The sequence below is a fragment of the Indicator indicator genome, chromosome 9 (assembly GCF_027791375.1).
Source record: "Indicator indicator isolate 239-I01 chromosome 9, UM_Iind_1.1, whole genome shotgun sequence".
Classification (NCBI taxonomy): Eukaryota; Metazoa; Chordata; class Aves; order Piciformes; family Indicatoridae; genus Indicator; species Indicator indicator.
The window spans coordinates 26106341-26117113 of NC_072018.1; positions in this window are offsets into that span (position 1 = coordinate 26106341).

Genomic DNA, 10773 nt, shown 5'->3' on the forward strand with positions numbered 1-10773 from the left:
TAATTGAATTTTCCTGGGAAATTTGTATGCTGTTGACTTCTTTCTTCTTTTCTCAAACCAAGAAGAAAAAAAAAACAACATAAAAAAACCCCCACAAACCAAAACAAGAACAACAGAGAAATTTATCTAGAGACCAAAACATTCACTAAAGTGCTTTTTAAAACCCCCAAAACCCTGTAGACTATATTTCAGTGTCTTAGTTAAACAGAGCTATTATAAGTTTATCTTAATTGTCACTAACTCTATGAAACCAGCTGCATGGCTAAGTTAAAATGACATACTATAATTTGTAAACAAAGTTGAGCTAGATTTACTCTCAATTCACACAATTATAACAGTATTTTTTGAATGTGACTGGACAGTTCTTTCTAATTCTGTTTGACTTGGGCTTTATATCAGTTTCCAAGCAACACAGCATGTAAGGTTTGCTTTCAAGTTAAAAAAACAAAGAGAAAACAAGAAAAAAAGTTAATAGTCTGTGTTAATAGTATCAAACAACACTGAATCTTTCTAAAATAACTGACAATTAGGTGGTTTTCTTCTGACAAAAGTTTTCCTAAAGACTGTTGTCTGGGCTCTGTTCTATCCATATATTAATTGTTTGATATTTTCAAGAATGTGAGTGAAAAGCCATAATGTCACTTGAAATTAGAGAAAATTATGCTGGAGTAAGTTGGCAGTACTAGACTTTTCCCAAGGATTCTCACCCACTTCTACAGGCCTGCCAGAACAACTTGACAAAAGGTTTTTGCAAGTCAATTTCTACCTTCATATTCCCCAATTTAACTCATTATTACAGAATTTTGAGATAAAATATTTACTTTACAGTGCCTATAAATGTAGTAGAACTCCAGAAATAATGTAGAAAAATTAGCTGTTCACTAGCAGGACACCACATATTCCTGAATAGAAAATGCATTCAGAAAACTAGCTGATCTCTAGAATAAAGGCAAAACCAAAGTCAAACAAATTCTTTTTAAAGAATTATTGACTGATTTCTAATCGTCCCTGACTGCTGAAGTAAGCTGTTCTTCCTTTATTTCCAAGAGATCTTTTTGTATGCTGCTTTCCTACTAAAACTATTTTTCCTCCTTAAGCTTTATCATAGAATCATAGAATCATAGAATCAGTCAGGGTTGGAAGGGACCACAAGGATCATCTAGTTCCAACCCCCCTGCCATGGGCAGGGACACCTCACACTGGATCAGGCTGGCCAGAGCCTCATCCAGCCTGGCCTTAAACACCTCCCGGGATGGGGCCTCAACCACCTCCCTGCACAACCCTTTCCAGGCTCTCACCACTCTCATGGGGAAGAACTTCTTCCTCACGTCCAGCCTGAATCTCCCCACTTCCAGCTTTATTCCATTCCCCCTAGTCCTGTCACTACCTGACATCCTAAAAAGTCCCTCCCCAGCTTTCCTGTAGGCCCCCTTCAGATAATGAAAGGCCACAATAAGGTTATGTTTGTTTGCTTATCAGCCTCCATCAATTCAACCATTCAGCTTTAATTTCTGCTTTGCAGATTCCAGGTCTGTCTTGAGCAGCATATATAACAAGGCCTTGATATAGCTTGATTAGTAGTGTAATGATCCAAAGAAACCTCTAGACTGCCATTGCCACCACTGTTCAGTCACAATATGTTTCTATTTTAAACTCCTTCTTCTCTAATTCTGTGATGGTTTTAATGTGGGAGGGGGATTCCAGCTTCCCATACCACAACAAATTGCAAACTGTAAATAGGGCTGTAATAATCTGAAATACAGAGAAATGCCCCCAGGACACATACAAACAGGTTTAGGGAGTCCTATAGGTAGGGTAGTGCTCATCTCACTTTCTTTAGTTACCTGCAGCCTTTGTATATGAGACAAGCTTGCACTAGACCAAGGAAACATCTTTAGCATATTAATTGAGAAACATAACTTTGGTGATTAGATGCCTAGTATGGAGTTCATCATTTATGCATCAATACAATAGGTGTAGTGAACAAGAACTTTCCTGGGGAGTTGTGCACTCTGCATTAGTGGTACATATGATAACCAGCCTGGCTCTTTGTACAGCATGTTCCAGCTAGGAACAGATTGAGCTGTTCTCTGAATCGTTCTTGGGCAGGCAGTACAGTGTGAGTTTATGATGACTTTCCTTTGTGATGTAGCTGAGTTCACCTGAGGTAAAACTTGCTGAAAAGCTGAGGGTTTATTGAGGTACTGAGCACTGCCTATGCTTAACATGAAGACAGCTATGTGGACTGTTTGTCTTGCATTTAAGCAACCAACACACACAGTTTTCTGGCAACTTAATGGTTTGTTTTCAACTGTATATTCCAGATATGTTTTACATCTAAATGTTAATCTTACTTTGTATACAGACTTCTCTGGATGAGTATCACAGTAGGAAGTACTCAAGAAACTGAACATGAAGCTGGTTATAGGAGGTTGCCCTCCTATTTCTGAATTTATGTGAGACTTGGAACTGGTTTTGGGAAGAGGGAGTGGATATAGCTGTGCATCAGTGGATATAGCTACAGTGGATGTAGCTGCTTTGATTATTCTTGGTAAGCAGTGCAAGCTGGAGGTAGACACTATTATAATAAGGCATACATTTGGGTCCAAGCCAAACCAGGAAGGGCTATGAATTACCATATGACTTAAACCTATTTTGAACACATAGGCACACTTACTCCTATGAATTTGCTGCAGCTTTGTGCAGTCTGAGCTTCTTGTAATGGATTTATTTATAAGGACAAATTAAAAATTGCAAGACCTGATGCAAATTCAGGGCCGCACAGCTGTAAGATTTTAACTTTTCCCAGTTTAGAATACTAGTACTTTTTATATTTTTTTCAGTTGTTTTTTTTTTTTTTTTTTTGGGGGGGGGGGGATGGTGGTGCTGGGGGGCAGGGTGAGAGTGAGCATTACAAAGGTCTCCCTGAAGCTACTGAAAACCAAAGTTGAAGTAATAATTGCAGTTTAATGAAACCAATTTTAAACATTCCTTTATTCTCTGCTGGGATGTTTATTGTCACAGTTCAGGTTTTCTTTTTTTAGAAAAATTCAAGCCATTTGCTAACCTGTTCATGCTAAATATCACCCTGTAAAATAAGTAGCTTTGACAAATCTGCCCCCAATCTACTGCTCCAGCATGTTAAAAATATCACAGTTACATTCCTGCTTTTTAAAATGGAAAAGGTGACTGTCATTTGTCATTTTTGCTGAAAAATAACATTATGTTTCTTGTAGGAACTCTGGAGAAGATCTGTACCAATTTCAGTTGGTACCTTAAACAAAACAAACACCCATTTCTGAGTAAGTATTCATAGAATTTCTGTGTGCTGAGCCTAGGTAGCAAACACAAATGGAAGACCGAGGTGGGATCCCAGTAGCAATCACTTGCCTTCTGGGTAGCTTTTCCAGAAAAAGGCTGAACTTGCAAACGACCCCCACCTACCTGCTGATGGACCAGACAGTGTACAGACACTGAGATGTTTGCTTAGAAACCTGAATAAAAGATAGTGCTACTTTTTAATGTGACAGGGACATCAATATTTGATGACCGTTTGAGTACCTAGTAGTTACCTAAAGTTATTTGGGATACACAAGTGAAAGGATACTCATGTCTCCCAAGGAATCCAGTCTGGTACAGGTGCTCTCAGAGAATGAAGCAAGACCCAAAAACCTGGGGTTTAGCAAAAGGTAAAAGCAGCAGTGATGGCCACTTCTGCCCAAAACATTATCACTAGAAGATAAGAATATGCATCTTTTACTTATTAGTCTGCTGTTAGATTATAGAATTAGAATCAGGAGTGGAAGTCTCACCTGCCTGAACCTGAGGAGGTAAAAATATACCTCCCATTTTATAAGAAGACAAACTACGACAGAAGACATGGTATAGATAGTCTAGGGTGTTCACATCCTTCTAGATGGTTGAAGCAATAACAAGAAGCCAAGAGGGTAGAATTCAGGTTTCAGAGAGAAACAGCAACCACTTGAGGCAACCACTTGAGTTTAGAGAGGCTGAAAGGGACTTTTTTTTTTTTTTTTTAAGATAGAAATAATACAAGAACTATCCAGAGTGTAACATTAGCTTATGAGTTCATATTACAATGATGATTTCTACACAATATGAAATTATAATTAGCCAATCCTTTGCTCTCCAGCACTATGGAATTTAAACATTTCATGATTTAAAATACATGTAGGTGCACAAAACTCCTAAAAAGCAGGAAAACTGATAATTTATAGCTCCAAGATGTGAAATGCTTGGCTAGTTATCATCCAGCTTTTTAAATACCTAAACCACATAAGCATTCACACAGACTGTAAAAATATTAGTCACAAAATCACATATACAAAATTGCAATGAAGCTGTAATAGATCTCTTTTTTTTTTACTTTCTGTTTTTTAGCTTGTTAATGTCTGTTTTTCAATCCTCAACATGTTTTAAAAGTTAGCTTTCTTCCCTGAGCATTGTGTTAGCCATAGAGTGAATACTGTGATACTGCAGCTTTATTTCAAGTTTTACAGTTGAGCTGGCAGCCAATCAGTGTGTGCCCCTGTGCCCTCATTTGAAATAAGCTGCAGCCTGTGGCTCCTCCAGGTAGATTCTGTCAATTTAAGTGTGAAAAATTGTAAGAGACAAGCTCTGTCTACTGAAGTACTGATGCAAAAGGTAGCAATATTGCATGACCCTAGGGATGGCTGGATGGCTGCTTTGTAGTGTAAAGACTCGAAAGAAATATCTAGACTTTGGGGAGTGTTATGTCTGTGAGGTAGAATACGAAGAACCTGATGAGGAAGTTATGGTTCAAAGGAAGGTTACAAAAATAGCAGCAGCCATCCTAAACATATCTAAAAGATTTACAAGAAGTCTGCCACAGTGTGTGGGTTTTGACCTCCAGGAACACAAAACTTTATTCATCTTGTGCTGGATAACAAAACACACTTGGTGCATTAAATCAGCTTCATTTTTTCATGCTTGTGCTTATGGGATTGGGACCAGAGGTTTAGATTATAAGGAAACAGTTGTCAAGTGTGAAGTATAATTAAGACAGTTTGAGTGCCAGAACCAAGATTTTATTTTTCCTGTGGACCACGGATTTTATTTTTTTTCTAATTTCTTAGTAGAAAGGGTGAGGAAGAGGGTATCTTTTCCACTTTTGTTTGAGCAGTCAAAATGCCCCAATACATGTTACATAAGCAGGTAATTTTACAGAGTTCACCATCTACTACAGATTCAACTCCTGTTTAAGATTTAACCTCATACCTTAAAAATCTTCCATAGGTTTGAAAATATTCCTAAATACTCACTGTCAGTTTAACTAGCCTCCCAATATTGTACTTCCAGGTGCTGCACATAGAGCAAAGCCCACTAAATACCTAGGTTCCCTTGCAAAATATCCAGACACTGCAGTTTTAGAAGTTTTATAACAGACCTCATCTCTTTCCAGCTACCAAATATATGATACTTATATAGTTATTTTAGTGGGTTGTATATTAAAGACATAAGAGTACCATCAGTAAAGAACTTGGATTTCATGCATTCAACAATATGCAACCTAAGAAAAAGTTTGTTTTAAGAGCTTGCAGTCTTCATGTAAAACTAGACAGAAGTAGGTAAAAGTGGGTGGGATGGCAGAGACAATGATCAGCCTGTGAAGCATAAGACACTGAACACTTCCTTGCATTTCAATGATCTATACAGTCAAGTGTGACCTGTGTAGTCAGGAAGAAGGCTTTGTCTTTAAGAGCCAACAGTATAAATCAGTAGGAAACGGCAGTTGCATCATGTGATTGAGCTCAGGAAACTATCCCCAAATTATTGCATCAGGGCTGGGCATTGAAATAATAAAAGAGCAACTTTAGGTCTCAGATGTTCACCTTTTGCAGGTGAATTCTACCTTGAACAGACAGGCCCTCTGAAACTGATAGAGTGACAAATATCTGAGAGGATCTATGTAGCGGGTTTTGTAAAGGGATATGATTTCTTTCCAACCAGTCTTAGTAATTAGCAGACATAATTACTCAACAGCAATTGCAATCCTGCTGAAGTCCCTGAGAGCTAGAGCAATCTCACTTCACACCCTCCGAGGACCTGTCAATTATAAGGAATGTAGTTGTCAGACTAAACATGTAGGTAGGGTTTAGGCAGTTGAAACTAGGTGACATGAATCCAGTCTGCGATCTGTCTTCAGTATTCCTTAAAATGTTGGATAATTCCTTAAGCCAGTCTCTGTCCTTAGCTTACCTTCTAAAATGATGATTTTCCTTTTTCTTTTGCAACCAGTAGAAGATACCACAGAAAGTATTTAGGCTTTCTCTCTACTGCAAAACAAACAGGCCCCTTCTTTGTAATTAGATTCAATACAAGTACTTGAACTATCAGCAAAAGATCCTCTGCTGATTTGAACAGTAACAGGGATGCAGGAGCTCAGTTCCAGTCCTTATTTGCTCTTAGTGTTCCATATTCATGTCGGTAGTTTACACCTGACATATCTGTGCTGAGAAAGAGATCACAAGAGATCACCCATTGTGGAAATGGGTCTTGGTAAACTAGATGTCAGAAGTTTGCTCTGAATATAAAACCAAGATCTCACAATTCATCATTATTTATTTATATTTATATCATTATTTATTTATGTATCTTTAATTCACACAATTGTATCCTTGAGCTTGTATTGTTTGGTGGTACAGAAGGATTGTGGGCGACTGTGGGAGGAAATTTATTTCCTGTAGAAACTGCAGTAGGTGAGGAAAAAAGTTGTGTAAGGCACGGAGGCACAACGTGTAAGAAGAAATCTATGATAAAATCACATCTCTATTTATAGCAAAAAAACCCAGAGAAACATTGTAAATGCATCTTTCTTAAAGCAAGAAAATCAAGTTCAGCATATGTCACCAGAAAGAAATGCCTGTTATGTACATTAGTAAATGAGATATATACCATATGATGATTTACTCCAGCTCTACCCAGTCACCAGTTTTGCCTTTGTCAGAAACTTGGAGTCAGATGAGCAAGAACATTTTTATAAGAAAAAGTTTTGAGAGGTGTTTGGAAGATTTACTAATGAAAAACATATTTAAGACATTTGATTTCCCCCAATTTAATTAAGAATTTGCAAATAACATTGTAACTTTTGAGAATAAATAACCTCATGTGAAAATTCATAACCTGCTAAAAGACATGTCAAAGCTTCAGAGGGGCTAACTTAGCAGCAGGACTCAAGTGCTGCAGTACCATCTGTGCTAGGCATATGCCCAAAAGCACCTTCCCAGTTAACCCAGGAAGGCACTCAGCAAACTGGTATTCCACCCCCACTGTGCCCCAGAGCAATGTAATTGTGTCAGTCTGAGTGCTGCTTCTTTACAAGTGCTTAGTCTAAAGAAGACTGAGAGAAGCATACCTGTAAAAGCAAGAGGAGAGCAATCAGCTCTCCATGGACATTAGCAGGTAATGGATGGATCTTGTGACAAGAGAACTGAAGATGGGCAGTAGGAAACGTTTCTGCAATAGGCAGAAGATCGAGGGAATACCCTGCATTGTGACTCCACGGTTTCCCCAGGCAAACAAGAGAGATTTCTGAATGAAGGAGTGTCAGGATTAGCAGTTTTGATGAACACTGCCCTGATGTCCCTGCCATCCCTACACGTTTTAGTTTTCTTGCTAGCACTTTCAGTTGGGTAACATTTTCTTAACTTCTTCCTTCTTTCCTTTTTCTTTCTACTTTCTTTCTAATATTACTGGAAAATCATTATTTTGCTGGAATATTTCAGGCCAATCATTTTACACATGGATTCAGAATGCACTTTTTAAAAGTCATACATTGGCTTACAATTTTTTTTTCTTTTTTAAGATTGGAAGTAATCAGCCAAAGAAACTATATGAGATCAGACATCTAAGAGCAGAGCATTTTAGATGCAGTGGAGACTCTTCATATCCTAAAGAATCTAAGTCATTAACCCACATACTTATGCTGATCATGTAGTATTGCAACATACTTTGTTCTCCTTGACTTTTTTTTTTAATCCCAGGATAAATCTCAGGCCACTCTTCCTCTTTCTTCATACCAGCAGAAGTCCATGTCCATGGAATAGGAAGTATGATTTTTTGAAAACTGATGCAATTCTAGAATGTCTAAGAAATATGGCAGCATTACTTCATCAGTAACATATGATCCTGCAGTCTCACAGAAAATCCATGACAAAAAAAAGATTTTGCAAAATCTTCAATTTCTGATAGTAAGGAAGACAAAGATTTGTCTCTTACACAAGTAAGACTGATTGCAAGTAACTAAACAACACCTTTAGTACCAGACAAATATTTATTTTCTATTGAAATTAAATTAGTCAATAAGGCATGCAAAAGCCTCTTATCCTATATCTAAAGCTGATATCCATGTGAGAAATTACAGAACTGTATGAGCAAAATGTAGATACAAAACCAAAGTATACTTATGGTGACATCATGTGAACACTTCCTATTTATCATTGTAGAATTTTTACTGCTCAATATTGCAAAAATAAGAGAAAATATGTAGCAGTATGAAGACCTCTTACTTCTAAACCACTTCACTATAGGCCTGGAAAAATTTAAAGCAATGGAGTCTCAGGGTCTGAAGTGATATTATTGTAGCAAACACATTAATTTTAAAGTTTTATCACTATCTTTAGGTATCACAGTCTCACAGTATATCAGAGGTTGGAAGGGACCTCAGAAGATCAGGTCCAACCCCCCTGCCAGAGCAGGATCACTTAGCATAGTCCGCACAGGAATGCATCCAGGAGGGTTTTGAAACTCTCCAGAGAAGGAGACTCCACAACCCCCCTGGGCAACCTGTTCCAGTGCTCTGTCACCCTCACTGTAAAGAAGTTTCTCCTCATGTTGAGGTGAAATCTTCTATGTTCAAGTCTGAACCCATTGTTCCCTGTCTTATCACTGTGAACCACTGAAAAGAGCCTTGCCCCCTCCACTTGACACCCACCCCTCAGATATTGATAGACATTGATCAGATCCCCTCTCAGTCTTCTCTTCTCCAGACTAAACAGCCCCAGGGCTCTCAGTCTCTCTTCACAGGGGAAATGCTCAAGTCCCCTAATCATCCTTGTGGCTCTCCATTGGATTGAGTAAGTGAATAAAACTTCTTAACACAAGTTTAATTTTAATTTAATGAATAGCCAAAACATATTTTATGGTTAACCTGTTTCTTTATTTGATGACTTCAGAAACTGTTGATATTTTATTGTTACTTACATAAAAAACTTTCTCCAACAACTTGAAATGCCAGTGAAGAAGTAGCTGTAGGTTTCTGCCATGAATTATTCAGTCTCTTCAGAGTAGTGGAATTATCTCCATGAGGAGTGTTCATGTCCTGAGAGTGACCTCAAAGCAAAATTTTTGATAGTTTTGATGTGAAATTTGTCTCATATCATCTCACCTGTAGTGTAAGGAAAATTGTTTTGGTTACAGATGCCTTCTACCTGTAAAATAGCTCTTTCTGAACAGCAGTAGAGACTTTTTCTACAACTTTTATAAATATTTTTTATACTAGTCCACAAAACTTCATCAACCAAGAAATGAAGTGACTCTGCCTTCATCCTGTGAGGATAATTCAGTCTCCTTGACTACCAGAGCACATTTGAAAAGAAGATTCTGAACTGAGAAAGGAAAATGTGCTCAAAGTGATAGAACTCTTAAAAGGATCTTATCTAGTGAAATTACTTTCTCAGGGAAGTGTCTCTCACTAGCAAGACAAGCAGCTTGAAATAAATCAACACAATTAATTTGTAGCTATAAGCCATACCAAACAAGTTACATCTCCCAATAGCTGGCATTCAGTTTCACTTCAATACCTGATGCCTTCTTTTTTCCTCTTATCCCTATAAAAATAGTAAACTGTTTAAACATTTTATTGATATTTTCTGTTGTATCCCCAGGGAAAGAAATGCAGGGAGAACAGGGTTGTACTGAAGAAAAACATATAGAACAAAACCATGATTTCCTTCAGTCACTGCACATCTACAGGCAAGAGTAATTTGTGGAAACACGGAGACGGAGGAGTAATGGATTTCTCTGTCAAAATGATGAGTGAAAGAAAGAAGTAATTACCATTAATGCACTTCAATTATGGCTCAAAGGTTTTTTAGCCGTACATTCCCATTTAATTTTCTTTTAAAACAAAACAGTCACCACAGACCCAGAGCTAAAAACAGAAATCCCTTTCAGCTACTGGCAAATTAGCAAGCAATGTTCTTATTATATAGGCAGAAGGAAGATTGGCTTCTTCCAGGCAAATATGGGAAGTGCTTGTTTATTTCAGGCACTATTCCTTCTCCCCCTCAAACTCACAGATGAACTTTACTTGCAATGTTATAATCAAGTAAGCATGATAATACTTTTTTTTCTGGTTCCTATTTAGCTTTCAAAGCTCTCACAGGATTTCTGTCAAGGATCAGTGGCACCTTCCAGGAGGGAGTGAGGTCAGTGGACATCCTTGGTATACAGGAAGGCATGTTCTATTAGAAAAGGGAAATGTTTTCAAATCCCCCAGATCTTAAGCTACTAAAAATAAACTAATGAGCCTTAAATTAACCTCTTTCTTTTTTTCCCCTCCACAGATTTTTCAAGCCAAAAGAAAAGTATTTATTATCTGGGAGTGACATGCAGGAAATTAGGCTTATAAATTGCATTTCAATGATTATAATTTCCAACTTTCCTTAATTCTAGTCTTAATATTAATATATTGCAGAGAGTATGTTTCAACTTCAGCAGTTTTTTTTTTTT